Raw genomic sequence first — 19,951 nt, 5'->3', positions numbered from 1 at the left:
ACCATGAATGGCTTGATACAAAGCCTTGGGCATAAGTTCTCCATCATTGAGGACGTGCATCTTTCTGTTGCTTCATACGGTGGACGACGACCTAACTCCACTGGGGTTAACGACTTAACGTTAGCTTAAGTCTTACGAACTCAGTTTACTATACAGCAGAGCCCCATATCTGCGGCCATATATTCTCCCGCCTAATTAATAACCACACATCTCTATGCTTGCACTCTTCTTCTCACCTACTACATACCTTCAGTCCAATCGATCGATCGCTTAACATAGCACTGCCTAGCTGCTGCTAGCTTAGCTATACCTCGGCGCCAGCTCCGGCTGTGTCTCCCGCGTTCTGCTGCCGCGAAAATGATCCGCCACAACCACAAGTGACACATGAGCATCATCCAGGTCACGAGGTCGGCCACACCGAGCCTGTCGACCACCCGCCGTCCTCTGGAACTGGAAAGGAAGCAAACAATGGCAACGGTGCGAACATGAACAAGAACAAGAGCGATGATGAAGACAAGAACAAGACGGCGGACTCACCACCTACTCCACCACCGCAATCTCCTGAGTATAGCGACACGGAAGAAGAAGTGCCCTCGCCTACTCCGGCGGCTCCGCAAGCTCCTCCTAGTCCTCAACATAGGGTCCAGAAGACCGAGGAGGCTTCTGTGGCAGCGAGGACTCCTACTGCGGCCACCAAAGCTCCCAAGAAAGTCGAGCAAGTCCTCGCTAGTCCAATCCGCCATGCCGGGCCAGTGGCAGCAGTAGGGGTCGCGGGTTCCGCGAGGACGCCACCCGAGACACAGCAGATTGCTCGTCGTGGCCATGCCCATGAAGACGATTACGGGTACCCTAACCCTAGTGCTTCTCCCACTGTGGTGGCGGTGGCGGCTGCCAACAACTTCCGTGGAGATCGTGAGCATGGTGATGCTCATCATGCTCATGCATATGTTGGCAAGGATGATCGCAAGACTATAGGCAGAACACGGCAGTGATGATGTGAGCAACAAATATACTGCATGCTGCGCTGTGATTGTTTGCCTAGCCCCCCCCCCCCCTTTTTTTTGCGAGCAGTGTTTATTTGCCGCTTGTTGCGTCTGTTCTGTAAAAATGATATGCCATCGCAGTTATGTTCTGCGCTAGTGGCTGTCTTCTAATTATGCGCTGTTTCGCTGTGACGAATTCTATGATTGTTTGATAAACCATAGTGTCACTACTACAGAAATTATTTTTAGGGGCGGCTCGTAACCCTTTATAGGGGCGGTTTGGTCAGACGCTCCTACTGAACCGTCTCTACAAATCATGTATTTATAGGGCGGTTCTAAGGCCGCCCACCCTTATAAATAGATTTGTAGGGGCGGCTGTAGTACTAGCCGCCTCTATAATACATGTTTGTAGGGGCGGTTCAATCTAGAACCGCCCCTACAGTACGTTTTTCCGTAAAAAAAAATCAAATTTACAATTCAAATTCGACCAGAACATTGTTTGTTTTCATGTATTCCATCCAGCGTTCGCGTTGCCGAACGCCCCACGACCAATGTTCCGAACCGTGTTCGCGTTGCCGAACGCCCCGCGACCAGCGTTCCGAACCGCGTTCGCGTTGCCGAACGCCCCGCGACAAGTGTTCCGAACCCCTTAGACTACAAGCACAAGAGTATTATATAAATTATAATTACAAGTCCAATTCACAAGAATATATACAATCCATCATTAAATATACAAATTCCATACATATTGTTATCAACGTCCTAGAGCTAGTGTTTCAGCCTCATAAAGGTGTTGGTACTGAGGATTTCTACCTAAGTCAGACTCTAGGTCATGGTAGGCGCCTTTGACGTGTACAATCTGGTCTAATATGAAGTTGCAAAGGTCGCCGACGAGCTCTAAGAGTTGGTCATTCTTGTATGGGTCTTTTTTCATTCATTTCTCTTCTTTCCACTACAAGAGAACAAGTTTTGATTTAGTATTTCATACCATGTACGAAGTTTTTATACTACGGGTGAAGAGGTTCGAACTTACCCTTAAGGGTGTCTCCTGTAGGCACCGGTGTTACTCATCATAGAATATATATAGTATCCACAATGTACACCCCCAGGCTTCTGCTTAGGGTACTGTGTGTTTTGCATATGAAAATGTTAAGTAATGCTTTTGACAGCCATGTAATGGAGTACTCAAGAAGTAAGTTACACTTACCACACATAGTGTTTTTATAGCCAGCTTTTCCTTCCTTGCTGGATCATGCCTTCCATGATGACTAGTGACATAGAACCTAAATGTCATGTTCGAATTATTTTAGCAAATACAACTTGTTAGTATCCAAAAATGAACGTTACAAGTATGTATACAAACATATAAGCTAATGGGGATTGTCGATATGCATACGTCTTGAGAATCGATATGAAGTCTTTGTATGTCACAGGGTCCCTATCTATTGAATCAAAGACCCATGCCATGCTCCTCCCGACATCGATGGCTATACAAATCCAGTGGTTGTTGTATGTATTTAATCATAGAACTAGATAAGCTCTTTTGCATCGAATAGAATATATCGAATAAAGCTTTAAGTATAGAGTTAAACTTACTCGAAGTTGTATGGTAGCCATATAGTAGAGTGTTGTTGGAGAGTTTTGAAAGCCAGGGCAATGTATGCCGTAACCTTAAGGGACGCTTCCCTTAGTTTCGCCGTATGAATGTGCTCTTTCTCCCGAAGAGTCTTTGCAGCAGCTAGCTCTTTGGCATCCAGTTTCCACTGTTTAGGGTAATTAAAATTTGTTTGGGCTATAGCTTGAGGGTCTAGATACCCAGCTTTCACACTTGGCATTTGTTTGACAATGTGCACTTGCATTCTACAAATCACGGCGTGGGTTAGTTACAACAAAATTCAAATATTACATTCATATCATATTGGGAGGACAAGGACTTATAGGCACCACGTGTGAATTAGATTCATCTCCATTTCTCCCAGGTGAAAGCATGTGTGCATGTCATTGAAGTCAAAGATAATTTTCTCGGTTGGGCTTCCAAATGTACTGGTGGGGAAGCATTCTTGTATGTGGTCTATGCTCGTTGGGAGAACACGCAAGTACCAATCATGGAACCTTCTCATTCCAAGTGGTAGGCGCTGGATGTCTCGGTTTGGTAGGAAGAGCTTGCCTCTTTCATATGTTTTTGGGCAATCCTTTGACCATTTGATGGCATCAACATTTGGATACTGCTTTATAATTTGGTGGAGTTTGCTAGTGACGGCCTCCTCAGAACCCCGTGATGGGACTTTTTTAACTTGGTTCTCAGGCTTGAACTGGTCATGGGAATACCACTTGGACACCGACGAGACGTCTTTCATCAGAACATAAACTGGCCTTATGGTGATTGGATGCTTCTTTCGAAGTTCCCATTTAGGCACGTCCTCATCTTCTTGTGCATCACCTTCTTCAGGAGGAACTCGTTGTTCATGTATCGGCTATGCTTGTTGAGAAGACCGTGGCATCTCATCATGCACTTGCTCAGTACGAGCTGGAGAAGGTTGTGGCATCTCATTAGGCACATGCTCGCTAGGAGGTGGGGAAGAATGTGGCATCTCAGGAATGTGGTGGTCACAAGACGGTGAAAATATCTCCCCGACCTCAATAACTTGCTCCAAATTTGGGAGAGGGGGAGGCGGCGAAGAAGCAGTCAATATAATGTCCCATTTGTGCCAGAGGATGAACTGCCCCATAATGTCTCCAAGTAACACCAGCCCCTCTAGAGTTGTGTAGTCTATCATCCACTGCATAAACTCAAGCTTCACGGTATGCACCTCGACCCTAGTGTAGTCTGGCGGTATCTTATTATTGTGGTGTAAACCATCAGGAGGATGTGCCACACCCGTTGCCACCTCCATGACAGTGTTCTGCCAACCGCTAAGAAACACCAAGGTGCAACTAGTTGATTCCCGTATGCGATCGACGGGGGTTGTGGCTACAGTGGAACCTTGGCTATTAGGAACTTTCGGACGGCTGCCAACTAATGCCAGTTCTCCTAGCGGTGTCACTAATATCCGTGGCTCTGTAGATAGTCCTTACTCCTCCAGCGCCTTCGCAACTAGAGCCTTCACTTGGAGCTCAAGATTAGTCTCCTAGTCTCTGCCATATTTCTTGTACATGTGCCTGTCCTCTTCGAATCCTTGCTTCTTGGTAGTCCCTTTCCCTAGCCCCCTGGTGCGGCCTATGTGCTCCTTGTTTCCCAAGCCAAGGCTAAGCTTGTCCCTCTCTCTAGAAGGATTGAATGAGCCATTTTCCTTGTCTTTAGCGTATTTTAGTATCCTTGATACTGTCTCTTGGGTCTTCGGCTTATCAAACATAAGATTACCGCTGGATGATTCTGTACTCCTCGCACATATCCAATTCCTTGAGCATACCTTCAAATTTGTCACATCAATATTCCTAGCAGCTGCGGCCTCTTCGTCCATCTTTCTAAACTACTCTTCCTTGTCATAGTAGCCATTGGGGCCTAGATGATGGTGGTGTTTGTTACTCTTCGTCAGCTCGGTGTTACAGGCACTGAGCTTCAATGCCTCCGGTGAAGTCTTTTGAGCCCATTATTTCCGAACTCATTGAAGGGAGTTAACCCCTTTTGGATATACTTCGTGTTGAGCTCCGACCTCCAACGTCGGAATGACTCTCCCATCATCCTGAAAGCATTTTTTTACCAGTTCGTGCTTACCCTCCGAAATCTAAAATTGAACTTCAGCTGCCTATTCCATAGTTCATTCTTTTTGTTCTTTGGTACCCCTTTCCTAGTTAGGGATTGCTGGGTTCAATTTATCTCTTACTAGGGTCCCGATCGTATTACGAATCGTCCTCTTAATTCCTTACGGCTCAAGGATCTCCCCTGCTGGCCCGACCTCCGTTATCACATAACATGCCTTATCTGGATATAGATTTCCTTTTTTATCCCCCCGTTTCCTCTTAGGCTTGGTAGTCATGGTTGTGTCTTGAGGTTGTGGAGCAGAGGCATCATGATCCGTCTCTGTGGTTGTTGCCTCTGCTCTCCTTTCCTCTACTCCGTCTTATCCAGTGAGATGTCACGGACATCGACGTCGTCTTTTCTGAGTTTTAGGAGGGACCTATATATACGATAGGTCAAAGTAGTTAGCAGAGGTAACACAGCCAAAGCTTTAGCAAAATTTACAAGCTAAGGCTTTTTCCCTACCTCCTCGTTCGGGTCAAAATCCTTGTCCAAATCTTCCTCCGTTGGCCTCCTTCTGGCTTCACATGGGAAAGGATCCTCAGGACTTACATATCCCTCTTCTGAGTCATCATCATCATCATCCTCTTCTTCTTCGCCTTCAGCAGCCTCTCCTGCTCTTCCTTCTGCTCCCCTTCCTCCTCATCATATTGCTCCTGAGTAAGCATCACTTCTAGATCCTTTTCTAACTCGTTATCGAACTGCTCCTGAGTTAGCTGGTCCTCTAGTGCTTGCTCCTCATAGGTTGGCTGCTCATCATGCTCAGGGCATCAGGGCTGCACTGTCTGGTGTCCACGACATTATTTCACGCTTTGTTCTAATAGATGCAAGAAAGTGTGCTTTAGGTACATGAGAAGGTATAAGAAATAAAAAAGGTCTATAAACCAAAGTAGTCCTATAAAACAACAATATATCAAAAAACGAGTAGTAGCAGTAGTAGAGGCCTCAGAAACATGTCAATCATCATTTGATCATGAACTTGGAGCATCAAGGCATCATAACAGAGAAGAGAGGAGAAGGTAATGTAGGGGCGGCTACTAATGATGCCAAGTTCCTCACAAGTTCTTGATCATCAGCTCATATTCCATATAATGTATGGACTTGGACAATTTCATCATCGACAAAACAAAGGAGAGGAGAGGAGAGGGGAGATTTGGCAAAAAAGCAACATCTGCTTAACAAACATAGAGAAAAAAGGTGTAAAAAAAGTAGCTACTGCTTCCCAAACATAGAGGATAGGAAAAATATCCAAAAAATAGTTGACTGCTGCCACATGGTTGGAAGACCCCTGCAGATCAAAATCTGGTAACTTAGATGTGGTAAATAATGGATTAGAGTAGAGGAGGAGTAATAGTAGATAGAGTAATAGTAGAGGAGTAGAGTAGAGGAGGAGTAGAGAAGTGAGCCACTTAGTAGTATAGGGAAGTGAGTAGAGTAGCAGCCAGCAGCTAGGGAAGAGAGTAGAGTAGCAGCTAGCTAGTAGGAGTAGGAGTAGCTAGCAGTAGCAAGTAGAGTAGTAGTAGTAGTTCAGTAGAGTAGTAGTAGTAGTTCAGTAGAGTAGAGTAGTAGTAGTAGTTCAGTAGAGTAGTAGTAGTAGTTCAGTACAGTAGGCAAGTGAATACACATGCATGCAAACTGCTACAATGAGGTGTAGTAGTAGTAGTAGTTCAGGAGAGTAGTAGTAGTAGTTCAGTAGAGTAGTTTAGTAGAGTTGTAGTAGTAGTAGTCAGTAGCTAGCAGTATCAACACACATGCATGCAAACTGCTACAACCAATATAGCTTAGGCAAGTGAAATCAACTAATAAATAAATAAAACTACTTGCAACCTAAAAAGATGACCAAAATTCGTGCAAATGACAAAGTTCAGAACCTAAGCTAACTGCATGTGCTTGCTACCACCACCGAACTAAGGAGGTCAAACAAATGTAACCTAATACACTTTTCATAGAAAAACAAACAAAAAGATATGAAAAAATGCAATAGCTGTAAAATTCGAAGGATAATAAGTTAAATGTATGCAGACAATAAACTCTGTTTGAAAGTTTAAATAAATAAGTTAATGAAATATGCTTCATGAAATCTAACTTCTAGACCCCCAAGCCAGTGAATAAACATCAAGGGAAATGTATTTTATTTCAAAATACATCATTATCCGACCTTTCAAGAATAAATTAGCTCAGTGTGACATATATCATGTGCACGAATCAAAACATATCAAATAGCATATAAAGAGTTCAATTATGAAATTTGTATAATGATGCATTTCCAAGTTCCCATTTTTGTACAGCAACAATTCTTAACATTTCAACTAGCATATCAGCATCATCAATGTTAATAAAAAACACAGGATCCCAATATTCCATCAGAGTATCACATCAGCATGTGAAGTATCATTGGATTATCACAAAACTATGTTGGTACAGTTGGAATTTGGATGATCCCTTTGCAATAATCAAAAAATTTTGTGCTTTGTTCTGGCTCGGGGAATTTATAATTCCATCAGATCATGCCACAAGCTGAATGCATGTAGAGTGGATTATCACAACCACAATGCTGGGACAGTTTTGTTTAGACCAGTTTTGGATCCCCAACGATGGGACCATGATATTGGGTTCGATGCCATCAATTTTGAAGATTCTCAAGAGTTGAAAAAGAATGTCTCTGGAGCAATTACAGGACAGATGAGAAAGGACAAGGAAGACATGTATATCCATTCAGAATGTTCAGTAAGTTACAATGCTCAGAGAGGCTGCTCCTTGATGGGGGGGTATGGATATACAAACAGCAAGCAGAGATTTGGTCTGTACCGTTCATGGGGATGCCAAGTTCCGCAATCTGCCTTGGAACACTACTGGAGGTGGCATTTCTGTTACTAAGTTTGGCAACAAGTACTTTGCTGGTGCCAAGTTAGAAGACTCTGTTACCATTGGGAAACGAGGTTAAACTAGTAGCCAACACTGGTAGAATGGCTGGCTGTGGGCAAGTGGCACATGGAGGTGGTGTGGAGATAACAGCAAGAGGGAAAGATTACCCTATGCGGGAAGAGAGTGTCACGGCAGCAGTCTTTGCTTTGTCGTTTGAAAAGGAAACTGTAATACAAGTGTCACTCTGTCGATATGGAAAAAGAAATCCTCCACATAAGAATAGATTGATCATAAATAACGAAGTTAAAAGCACCCAGTAACTCTGCAGTGACAAGATGAAAAAGGGTAATTTATGGAACAGTCTGAGCCTCCAAACTTGATTTCTAGCATCAGCACAGTCAAGTTATCCGTATTGACAGAAATGTGATTTCAATCTACAATCATGTTGTTCCCAACATCAACTGGTATACCACTACCCTCTCAGAAAAAATGGACACCACTACTAGTAAATAGAGAATCATGACAGGACGTTAAATGGTTGATAAAGCACTCATGACAATAAGCAAGATTGCCCCTAATATGAAGTGCATGCTAGATTGCTAGCTTTGACAAATGTGTAACTTCAAAGTGTTGAGCTAATGCGCTATGTGCAGGTCGATGAAATCCATGTTCAGGCAATTGGGATCAGAAACAGAGAAATAACTCAATTAGCATATGTATGCATCTGATTATGGTTATGAAACTGCATTCTGCAACGTCATACGAACTCAAACAAATTTAGAAGGCATCCTTTCTAGCAAGATCTCCTAAAATTAGTTCATAAGTTTCATCTGACAGTGCTGATGACTGCTCATGGACAAACTAAACCTCCTAAATCAGGGAATGCAGCAGTACTAGACAACTACATGTTGCAGAAACATTCATCACCTAATGCTGTTGAGATTCGAAGCATGTAATTACAGAACCAAGGTACTACTACCAGATAAACTTCTCCAGCAGGGATCATTTGCAAGAAACAAGCAAGCTAGAGTAGAATTTAGTTGCTAGAACATGTAGTTCATACCTTGGCCTGGGTGCAGCAGGTTCCAGAGTGAGGAGGTAGCGGCTGGAGCCCAGTCTACGGCAGCGGTGCCTCAAGCACGTTCACAAGCTCGTGCTGGTTGGCCTCATAGTCCACCACTCTGCGCTCGGGGACGTTCACGCCGAAGAGCCGGTAGGTGCAGGTCGAAGTAGACCACATCTGGGTTCAGCCGGGCTCACGGTTAGGAATTAGCTAGTAGGCACAGCTCGACAAGAGCCCGAGACTTCTCCACCTCCCGTATGCTAGTGCAGTGTGAAGATCCCACAGCTGGGCGTCGTAGCTAGCCCACGCGCTGAGAACCGCTGGTCGGGCGGGTTGCTGGCGGCGAGAGCGGTCGCCGTGGTCGGTAGGCGGGCGGGGGAGGAGGATGAGAAGGGGAGGGGTCGGGGATCTAGGCCGCTACATCGGGAGAGGTCTGGGGGTGCGGAGAGGGGGCGCGGGCGTCGGGACAGGTCCAGGAGGCGGCGTCGGCGGGGCGCCAGGGAAAAAGTGGGCAGCCTGGCGACGTCGGAGGAAGAAGAGAGCGCCCTACAGGCTTTCACCCGTGCGCCCTTGTATTTATACTCAGGACGATTTATAGGGGCGGTTTCTGATCCAGCCGCCCTTACAAATATTTTCTATTTTTTAAAATTATTAATTCTATATTTTTTATATCACAAAAATACAAAGTAATATAAAAATAATTGTATATATGCACAAATATAATATTTTGTCTTATTCTATATATGTAGAAATATATATAAAAACAATTGTAGTTAAAACAATATAGAAAACAAAAAAACAAAAATTAAAAATTTGAATTCTAAAACTTCGACTACAATTTTATGACATTAAATGAAATAAAATAAAAATATTGTAAACATAAAAGTTGTATAACTCATCAATATGTACAACTTTTATTTTGGTCATCTTGTCATGTGACTTTGTTTGAACGATTCAAAATTTAAAATTCAAACAATTTCAACTTGAAACAATATTTTAAAGAGTAAATGATTTCAGATGAAAAACTCATGAATACCAAAGTTGTAGAACTCATCAATATGTACAACTTTTATTTGATCATATTTTCATTTGACCAAATTTGAACAGTTAAAATTTTGAATTTCAATAAATGGCAACTTCAAATTAGATTTTGAAACCTTAAATGATTTCAACAATAAAAGTCGTGAACATAAAAGTTGTTGAACTCATCACTATCTACAAGTTTTATTTTGGTCACTTCTTCATATGATAAAGTATTAGTAAACATTGTTCACAAATTACATATGACTCATAGTTTCATGAACTATACGAGAAACATGTTGATTTGTGAACAATATTTACTATCACTTTGTCAGATGAAGAAATGATCAAAATAAAAATTGTAGATCTTGATGAGTTATACAACTTTGGTATTCATCACTTTTTCAGCTAAAATCATTTAATGGTTGAAAATCTCGTTCGAAATTTTTATTTTTTTAAATTTGAAAACTTGAAGTGCTCAAACTTTGTCAAATGAAAAGAATGACCAAATCAACACACTAACTTGATAGGGCAAGGTTTTAAAAAATTTTAGAAAAAAAATCATCACATTTGGAGTTAGTATGAGGGAGAAAGACTAGTTACAAATTTTATCCAGAGATTAAAAAGAAAAATCACAATTGTTCATGATGATCAATGATGAACAAGTGTGATTTCTCTTTTTAATCTATGGCTGAAACTTGTAACCAGTGTTCTCCCTCATACTAACTCCAAATGTGATGGTTTTTTTCCTAAAATTTTCTAAAATCATGCTCTATCATTTTAGTTTAGTCATCTATCTTTGTCACTAATTTTGAACAATTCAAATTTTGAATTTCAAAAAATGACAGCTTCAAACCTTATTTTTAAACACTAAATGATTTTAGCTGTAAAGGTGATGAATATAAAAGTTGTATAACTCATCAAGATCTCCTACTTTTATTTTGGTCATTTCTTCATTTCATAAAGTGTTAAGTGATTTCAAATAGATTCATCTGGATGTTACAAAGGATAGTCTCACACACATGCATAAATGTAGTCTCACACACATACAAAAATATGTAGTCTTACACACATACATAAATATATAGTCTCACACGCATGCATAAATGAAGTATGACAAACACACACTTACACAAACACTCCACATTCAACAACTAGCTAGCCCGCTGTAACAACTTTCCCCTTGACACCTTTTCGTTCCCATGGCAATATGTCTTTAGATAGGTTCTTTTCCACAACACTGATCTTCTTAGGAAAGTCTATGAATAGCAGCATCTCATCGTAGTTATTGTAAGCTTCAACATCATCCACGCCATCAACTCCAACAATGTGTTGTTTTCCCGGAGGCAACCACGTGCTTTGTCTTCTTCTTCGAGGGGAGGTTACTTTGTGAGTCAGACATATAGAAAACTTGTGCGACATGTGAAGCAAGCACCCAAGGATCATCTTGGTAGCCTAGATTCTCGGGGTCTAGGACTCTCAATCCGATCTTGTTCAATTGGTGTTGTTTGATCCAGCGGCATCGAAATAGGGCCACCGTTATATCCCTTCCATAGTCATGTTCCCATATCTCTTTAATGATGCCAAAGTATTAGATCTTTGGCCCCAATCCATTGAGAGCCTCTATTCAAACGCCTCTGTTTTGGTTCACATATTTACTATCCTTTGCGTGGGTATAGTACGTATACCCATTGATGTCATAAGCATTCCAAGATGTCACTTGTCTCGATGGCCCCTCCGCCAATCTACTGATGGTAATAGAGTCTATGGTTTCTCTAGGTGGTATGTTTTGGTCCTTCAACCATGTAGTTAGTCATTGCTTGTGTTGTTTCATGACCCAATCATCCGAACGACCATTTCTCTCTACCATAATGATAGCCAAGTGTTCATCAATGTACGGTTGCACCAGTTGTGTACTCTACAAGACACTATAATGCGTCCGACTCACCTCTTTGTAATCATGGTCGATGAACACTTTTCTACCACTGGTGCCCTTCCAGACAGCCTACCCTTGTGATGAGAATCAGGTTTACCAATCGCTTTCTATACTTTTAGGTACTCTTGACAGCACTCGACGACTTCTTCAGTACTGTAACCCTCTATCATGGAGCCCTCTGGGTATGCTTGATTATGCATGTATCGACTTAGAACCAACATGAACCACTCGTAGGACCACATTTCATGCAAGTAGCAAGGGCCCAGTGCCTGTATCTGATGAACCATGTGAATCATGAGATGTGGCATTATATCAAAAAAAAGCAGGAGGTAAACACATCTCCAGTTGGTTTTGTGTCTCCACCACAAATTCATGTAGGTCACTCAGCTCTTGCTTGCCAATCGTCTTCTATGAGATCTTCAAAAAGAAGTAGCACATGCGGGTGATGGCCATTTTCAAGAACTCTGGCTTTATAGCCTGATTACAATAGGTAGAAACACTGTCAGCATCACATGGCAATCGTGAGCCTTGTAGTGTGTTATTGACAAGTCCTTCATCGACACTAGCTTCTTCACATTTGCTGAAAACCCAGTCGGGACTTTGACCCCCCTCAGGAAAGTTCATATAGCTCTCTTCTCGTCTGGTGTTAGGTTGAAGCACGCCGCGGATAGAGTGTATTTTCCATTAGCCTCAGGTACCGGGTGAAGCTGTGGCATCATGCTTAGTTGCACCATGTCTTTCCGTGCTTTCAGACCATCCTTTGACTTGTCATGTCCATCAAGGTAGCAATGAGACTCTCAAAGACATTCTTCTGCACGTGCATAGCATCAATGGCATGGGGGACCTCCAAGTTTGGCCAATAAGGCAGATACTGAAAGAAGATCGATTGTTTCTTGAAAGGTACGCCTTCGACAGGAGGTGTGCTTCTATCTCTGTCTATCCCATTCGGATTCTTCTTTCCATAGACGACACGTATGTTTTTCACCATTCTGTACACGTGTTCTCCGTTATGACATCTCTCCGGAGGGGGTTCAATCTCTGGGGCATTGTCATAAAATCTAAAGAACAATTTGCTGCGGTACTTGTGACTTGTCTTTAAGAAGCGTCGGTTCCTTAGGTACACCCATGTAGTACCATCCAAGCAAACCAAGCATCCCGTCTTCCCTTTGATCTATCCAGACAAAGCAAACAACTTGGGGTAATCATTGGTAGTAACAAATATTATTGCTCTACATATGAAGTCCTCCTTTCAGAACACATCGTACATCTGCTCCCCATGCCTCCATAGCCTCTCCATTTCTTGCATCAAAGGCTCCAGGAACACGTCTATATCAATGCCTGATTGTTTAGGGCTAGAAATAAGAATAGTGAGGAGAAGGTACTTTCTCTTCTGACACAACCATGTTGGGATGTTGTACATGGTCAAGATCACTAAGTATGTGTTGTGGTCGCTCATCCTCTCATTGAAGGGATTCATTCCATCGGTGCTCAAGCCAAACCGTACATTCCTTGGGTCATCGCTAAATTCTTTGTGCTTCTCATCAAACCTTTGCCACTGACTACAATCAGCCGGGTGTGCAATCTTATCATCATCCACCTTGCGCTCATCATCCCACCATGTCATGAGTGCGGCTTCTTTAGGGTTTAGGAAGATACGTCTCAAGCGGTCGATCACTAGCAGGTACCACATTACCAAGGCATGAATTCTTCTCTGCTTTGCATCGTTGCCTAATGGAGTGTCCTCTAGGGGCTGAGATTCTTGTACCACTTTTTTTGTACCCTTCTTATTCCTCTTTTTCCCCATGGAGGCTTCATGCCCACCGTAAATGTCATTGTTCTTGTACCGGCTGGCCCCACATCGGGGACATTTATCAAGTGACTTGAATGTTTCGCCATGAAAAAATATATAGTGGTTGGGGCATGCATGGATTTTTTTCAACCCCCATTGTCAATGGACTTATGACCTTCTTCACTTGGTATCTGCTGGCGAGAACTGAGTTTGGTTATGGCAGCACCCATGATAGGAGATGCAATAGATTATTGAAACTACAGTCTGACCAGCCGTACTTAGCCTTCAGGATGAGCAGCTCAAGCACAAAACGTAGCAATGTCCAATGTGTCGGACAACCCTTTTCAACACCATACACAGTCTCCTTCGATGCTTTTGTCACCTTTTCAAAATTTTCTAGACCTTTCGGGCTATTTAGTAAAATCTCTGGTCTAAGGGCTCGAATCATGTCCTCCAAATCATCTTCATCCCCGACACATGCTCCACCATCATTATTGGCACCACCTTCGTTGTTACCATCCCAACCACCAGCATTACCACCTTGTTCATTGCCAAACTCAAAATCTATTCGTGCATCAAGCTCTGCTGAATATTGGAACAGGGATTCTATGATTTCATCGTCATATTCCTCCTCATCCTCGTCGTTAACAATAACCATTTCACCATGATGAATCCACACTGTGTAGTCCTCAACAAATCCTCGCATAATCAAATGTGATTTGATGATAGTCACATCTGTCCATGCCATACGGTTCTTGCAATCTTTACAGGGACAAATAATTATATGCTTATTCTCTTTCAATGTCGTTGCATGCTTCTTTGCGGCTTTAATAAATTTATCCACCTCTTCACGGAAACCTGCCTTGAACCTTAACGAACCATACATCTAAGAGTTCTTGTACTCCATCTTTTACAACAACAATAAAACAAACATTAAAGGACTACTTATTCAGATATATATAAAAATGAATCAAATTAATAATTACTTGAGAATAATTGTATATACTTCAGATATATATGAATATAAATCTAATATAATTACATGAAGCATACAAACACACCATGGTAGAGGAAAATTAATTAATGGCCTATTTATCTATAAATAATTAAAATACATATTTATTGATTACAATAAATAATTTCAAAGACAACAATTAGCAACAATTATACTTTACCCAATATCTTTCATACAAACCCTAGTCCAATTTTATCAAACATAAATTTATAAAAACGAAATTAATAAAAAAACAAACCCTAGATCTAGATCTACATGTACATGAAACATGCATAAAACTAACTAATTGTTTAATAAAATCAAGAAACATGGATCAAATAAGAGTATGATCTTGTTACCCTCCCTAATTTACCCTAGTACATTTAAAACTTGGGTCTAATTTGCTTTATAAGTAGCTCAAGCACCATAGAAGAGAGAGAAAAACAAAACTTTAATTACTCACTAATCAACCAATAAAACTTCAAAAAAATATGTGGAATAGCATTTTCTTACCTTCTACAACCTCTCCACCAAAGAATTTGAGACCAAAACCTTCCCCCTTAGTAGAGCAATTTTTGGGAGGTATCCAAGGCCTCTCCACCTTTCTTTCACGGATTGGAGTGAGTGACCCGAGGAGGAAGAAGGTGCTGCAGTTTTTTTATATGTGGGTCATTTGTAGGGGCGACGGGTGATTGAGTCGCCCCTACAAATCGGAGGTATTTATATGGGGGCATTTGTAGGGGCGGCTCAATCACCAACCGCCCCTACAAATAGCAACACCGGGGACTGCTGGTGACTGAGCCGCCCCTACAAATCAGACCCATTTGTATGGGCGGCTCGTATCACCAGCCGCCCCTGTTGTTCCATTTGTAGGGGCGGCTAGTGTCTGGGCTCCCGAGCATGCCACTGTAGGGGCGGCTCCATCACCAGCCACCCCTACAAAAAATTTGTCCCGTTGCTAAAAATCGTTTTTCACGTAGTGTGTGAATCCATATATTGTACTGTATATATGATCTTGGTTGTCGCTTTTAACAACTTCTTCAAGTTCAGATTAGTTGTGTACATTTTGCTCGTCCTTTAATTTTCCGGTTTTCCCTCTGTTTTCCTCTCCGTCAGATTGGTGACAAATGTCGCCAGGCATCTCCGATCCATAACCAAAGTCCGTGCAAATCATTCTTGTTTGTGCTCTACTGGCCTGCCCGCGACCAGGACCAAGGAAGAATTAGGTTCGTCAACTGAAGATACCACATGTGCTTGTGCCAGACGGCCGGCAAGTTCATGGATGAGAAGGAATAAGAGAACTTCTTTCTTTCCCCTTTCTTTTTCTCCAGGAGTGATGCGCATGTCGTCTTCCTTTGTGACACCTTTCTCTAATTAATTCTGTGTCCCTCTAAGGAATTGGAATTCGTGGTAGAAATTAAGATCTGTAGACCATTTTTTTTCTTTTTCGCTAACGTTTATACGAAAATTTTGAAATACGTGGCAGATACTTAGGCGTGTTTGGTTTCGTGTACATGCTCTAGCCATGCCCGCGGGGTGCAGCCATCCACTGTTTCGTTGCCTGCCCATCGGTCAGGGCCTGCCCCCGCGCATGCAACCTCCGTCCCAGGGCCATGCTGCTTGAGTACGCAGGATTCGGGCGTTCCTGCCGAGCATGTCCCGCAGGGGCTCTCGCGAGCGCGCGCTGAGCGCACGGGAGGCTCTCCTGGCCATCGCGAGCACATGCAGCCATGTAACCAAACAGCGTCACTGTGTAGCCTAGCTGAGTTAGTGTATACAACCAAACACACCCTTCTGTACGTCCAGGGCATGGTTAAACAGGGCATGTCTCACCGGTGCGAGCCAGGCTAGCCTGGTGCGGGAAAACAAACACACCCTTAGTATTCCTTCGTTCTACAAGTTCTGGGGAGGCAAATAATTATTCTGTTTGTGTTAAGAGTAATTTAAGTTTTGTGGTTTATCCGTTTTGTTGCCGATCGACACACAAAAATAACTGCAGCATGTCATCATTTCCACCGAGAAAGATAATGGAGAGACATCGGGAGCCGGGAGACACGTAAGGTGTCAAAGGCAGCAACATGAGCAAGTTAATAAATGGAAATAGGCAAGGGAAAGAAATGAGCTAGAGGCCAGCTTCTCTGGGTCTCGCTTATTCCAAGAAATAAGCACTATTATCTGATAAGCCACGATCTGGAGAATCTACTAGCGTTGAAGTCACGATCTGGAGAATCTACTAGCGTTGGTGTCCTGACTATTTCTAGTAGATTATCATAAAAAAGAAAAAAGAACATTTTGAACTAGGAACCTTGGACTTTTCTCAAATCGCGTACCACTATTTACTACTATTCCTATGAGTCTATAGTCTTACAACTAGATGTAGATAAAAATTTCAATTTCCATCCCAGTCCTTCTTCTTCAAAATCGATGCAGGAGCTTAGAGATCCAAGCGTGCTCCAGGCGAGGAGGAGCTCTCGATTTCCAGCGGCTGGTGGGAGGAGCTGGAGATCCAGCGGGCAGCGGGCGACAGGCAGGCGTCATATGGAGCTCCGGCATCGTGGACCTAGCCGTTGCCGGTGGATCTAGGGGACGGTCGGGCTAGAGGGAGGCGCTGTGGAGGGAGGTGGCGGTGGGGATGGCATGGCGGTGCGGCACATGCACTGGAGGGAGAAGGGGCCCAGCGCACAGGAGGGAGAGGGGGGGGGGGGGCACGAGAAGGGCATGCGGGGAACCCAACTACGTGTTTTCCAAATTGCGAAGCTAGACTCGTGTTTCGGGCGAGCCTCCAACACGAACGTGCGTTCACCCAGTCGTCGCAACCCGTTCGGCAGGATTATCGGCTTCTTACGGTACCAGACGTGCTCAAACGCGGAAACAACCGGACCAGAGTTAAAATGTCAGATCGCAGTTCAAACCCACACTACACCAACGTATCATATCTATCCTGTGAGCCCCACCGTGACCTGATGGTTGCAGGCACATGCGTTGCAGTTGGCCGAGCGCGCGATTGTGTCGGAGACTGTTGGCATGATCCACGGGCATTATGCATTCCGTGGGGGCGCTAACGGCGACGGCGAGGATGCCAACGCCGCGTAGTGCTGCCCACGCGAAAGCTCAAGTTGCTGCAAAGGCATGTGACACTGAGCTTGGCCGTTTTGTCCAAGGGCATTTTGGCCTTTTTATCCAGAGTCCTCTCTTCTTGCAAGACTTAAAAACTTAATTTAGTAGATCAGTGTGTTACACACAAAATCCACAACTATGTAGTGTCTAAATCAACGAGTGGAATGTGCTGCGCACAAAACCACCGTTTCTTGGTCTCTTGATGTCCTGGAAACAAAATTCCCAAAAATACCCTCCAACAGTTATATAGCCATCTTCTATTTCGAATTTCTTGCTAGCCAAAAATAAAAAGTATAGCAATTGTTTCTTGAATGAAGAGTAGAAAGATATAAAAAACGATTTTTATGTAAATAACTTTCCAAATAAGGATTTATAGAGGCTTTAGAAAGACTGTTGAAGATGCCCTAACAACAATCTAGAGCAGCTAATGCTTTATTTTTTATGCAAAAAGTCAATGCGGAATATGGTTCAAGGATCATTTGCCATATATTTGAGCTAGTTCGTTTGCTACACCAATGTAGAAACAGTTTTTACATGCTTTTTATTAAAATCGTTAGTGATAATATATCCCTGTCAGTTTATAATAAAACTAGCAGTGAAATAATTTTCACAGCCAGTTTGGGAACTAGTGCTAAAAACCATCCTAATTTTTACCTCCAGTTTTTATCTCAAACTTTTCACTATCAGTTCGGGACAGAAGCCGATGGTGAAAATCATCCGAACCCGGCCTCTACATGTGCCCTCGTGCCCCTCCTAGTAAGAGTCTCTCCCACCACTTTTGCTATCTTAGGGTGGCTAACAGACAGGCCCATGTGCCAACATGTCACAACATGGATTGAGGCACTAGGAACATATGAATCTACTGGCCTACATATCTATCCTTCTATGTTTCTATTTCCTCTCTCTTTCTCTCCCTCCCTCCCTTTCTCATTTCTCTCCCTTCTCACAACTCCACGGCGGTCCTTGGTCCCTCCCCCGGTGAAAGATCCTAATATGGCTAGAGGAGGGGTGAATAGCCTATTTAAAAATCTACAAACCAACTAGAGCAATTTGATTAGTATGACAAATAGCGAAAAGCAAACTTGCTCTAGCTCTACAAGGGTTGCAAGCTACCTATCCAACAATTCTAGTTACTATGATCACTAAACACATAATTTACTAAGTTACTACTCACTAAGAGCTCTCACACTTGCTACACTAAAGAGCTCCACTAGATGAACTTAAGCTACAAAGCAAGCTCTCAATTCTAGCTACACTAAAGAGCTTGCTACAACTAGTTTGCGTGAATATAAATAAGTAAGTAAGATGATTATACCGCCGCGTAGAAGAGTGAACCAATCACAAGATGAATACTAACTCAATCACCGGGAGAATACCAAAGGGCAAGAGGTAACCAATTTTTCTCTTGAGGTTCATATGCTTGCCGGCACGCTAGTCCCCATTGTGTCGACCAACACTTGGTGGTTCAACGGCTAAGAGGTGTTGCACGAACCTTGTCCACACAATTGGACACCGCAAGAACCTACCCACAAGTGAGGTAACTCAATGACACGAGTAATCCACTAGAGTAACCTTTTGACGCTCCACCGGGGAAGGCACAAGACCCCTCACAATCACCGGGAGATGGCAATGAACAATCACCAACTCGTGCCAATCCTCCTCCGTTGCTCCAAGCCGTCTAGGTGGCGGCAACCACCAAGAGTAACAAGCGAATTCGGCAGCGAAACACAAACACCAAGTGCCTCTAGATGCAATCACTCAAGCAATGCACTTGGATTCTCTCCTAATCTCACAAAGATGATAAATCAATTATGGAGATGAGTGGGAGGACTTTAGCTAAGCTCACAAGGTTGCTATGTCAATGCAAATGGCTAAGAGAGTGAGCTAGAGCCGGCAATGGGACTTAAATAGAGAGCCCCCACAAATAGAGCTGTTGGCTCTCTGTTCACTGAAAAATCAGGGCGACCGGACGTGCCGATCGGATTGACCGGACGTAGGACCCCAGCGTCCGGTCCTCAGATATTCGCCACGTGTCCCCTGCTTCAAATGATAATCACCCGATCTCAACGGTCACCAGTGCACTTAAGTTGTGACTGGACGCACCGTAGTGTAGGACCGGACGCACAGTCGCCTAGCGTCGGGTCACTTCTAGTAAGGTTCCAGACACGACCGGACGCGTCCGGTGGCTCATGGCCGGACCCACGCCAGTGTCCGGTCAACACAGTCTCTCTCTGTTGCTTGCATCAGCGTATGTCACTAGGTGACCGGACGCATTCCTTGCGCATCCGGTCCCTTTTTAACTTCAGCGTCTGGTCATGGAATCGAGAGCCGCCTTCACTACGCGCCACTGACCGAATGTAGGGTCAGAGTCCGGTTACTGCGTGACCAGCGTCCGATCATTGTTTCTCAGTGACTATCACCTCCTTCATTACACCAACTTCTCCA

The 19,951-nt window shown here is 43.3% G+C and overlaps 1 pseudogene; it reads left to right on the top strand.

Moving 5' to 3' along the window:
• The first annotated feature begins 436 nt into the window (after positions 1-436).
• Positions 437-15,615, top strand: LOC136526031 (uncharacterized; annotated as a pseudogene).
• Positions 15,616-19,951: the final 4,336 nt, after the last annotated feature.

This window comes from Miscanthus floridulus, chromosome 19 (assembly GCF_019320115.1).
Source record: "Miscanthus floridulus cultivar M001 chromosome 19, ASM1932011v1, whole genome shotgun sequence".
In the NCBI taxonomy this organism is placed as follows: Eukaryota; Viridiplantae; Streptophyta; class Magnoliopsida; order Poales; family Poaceae; genus Miscanthus; species Miscanthus floridulus.
This window is presented reverse-complemented; position numbering and strand designations above follow the sequence as displayed.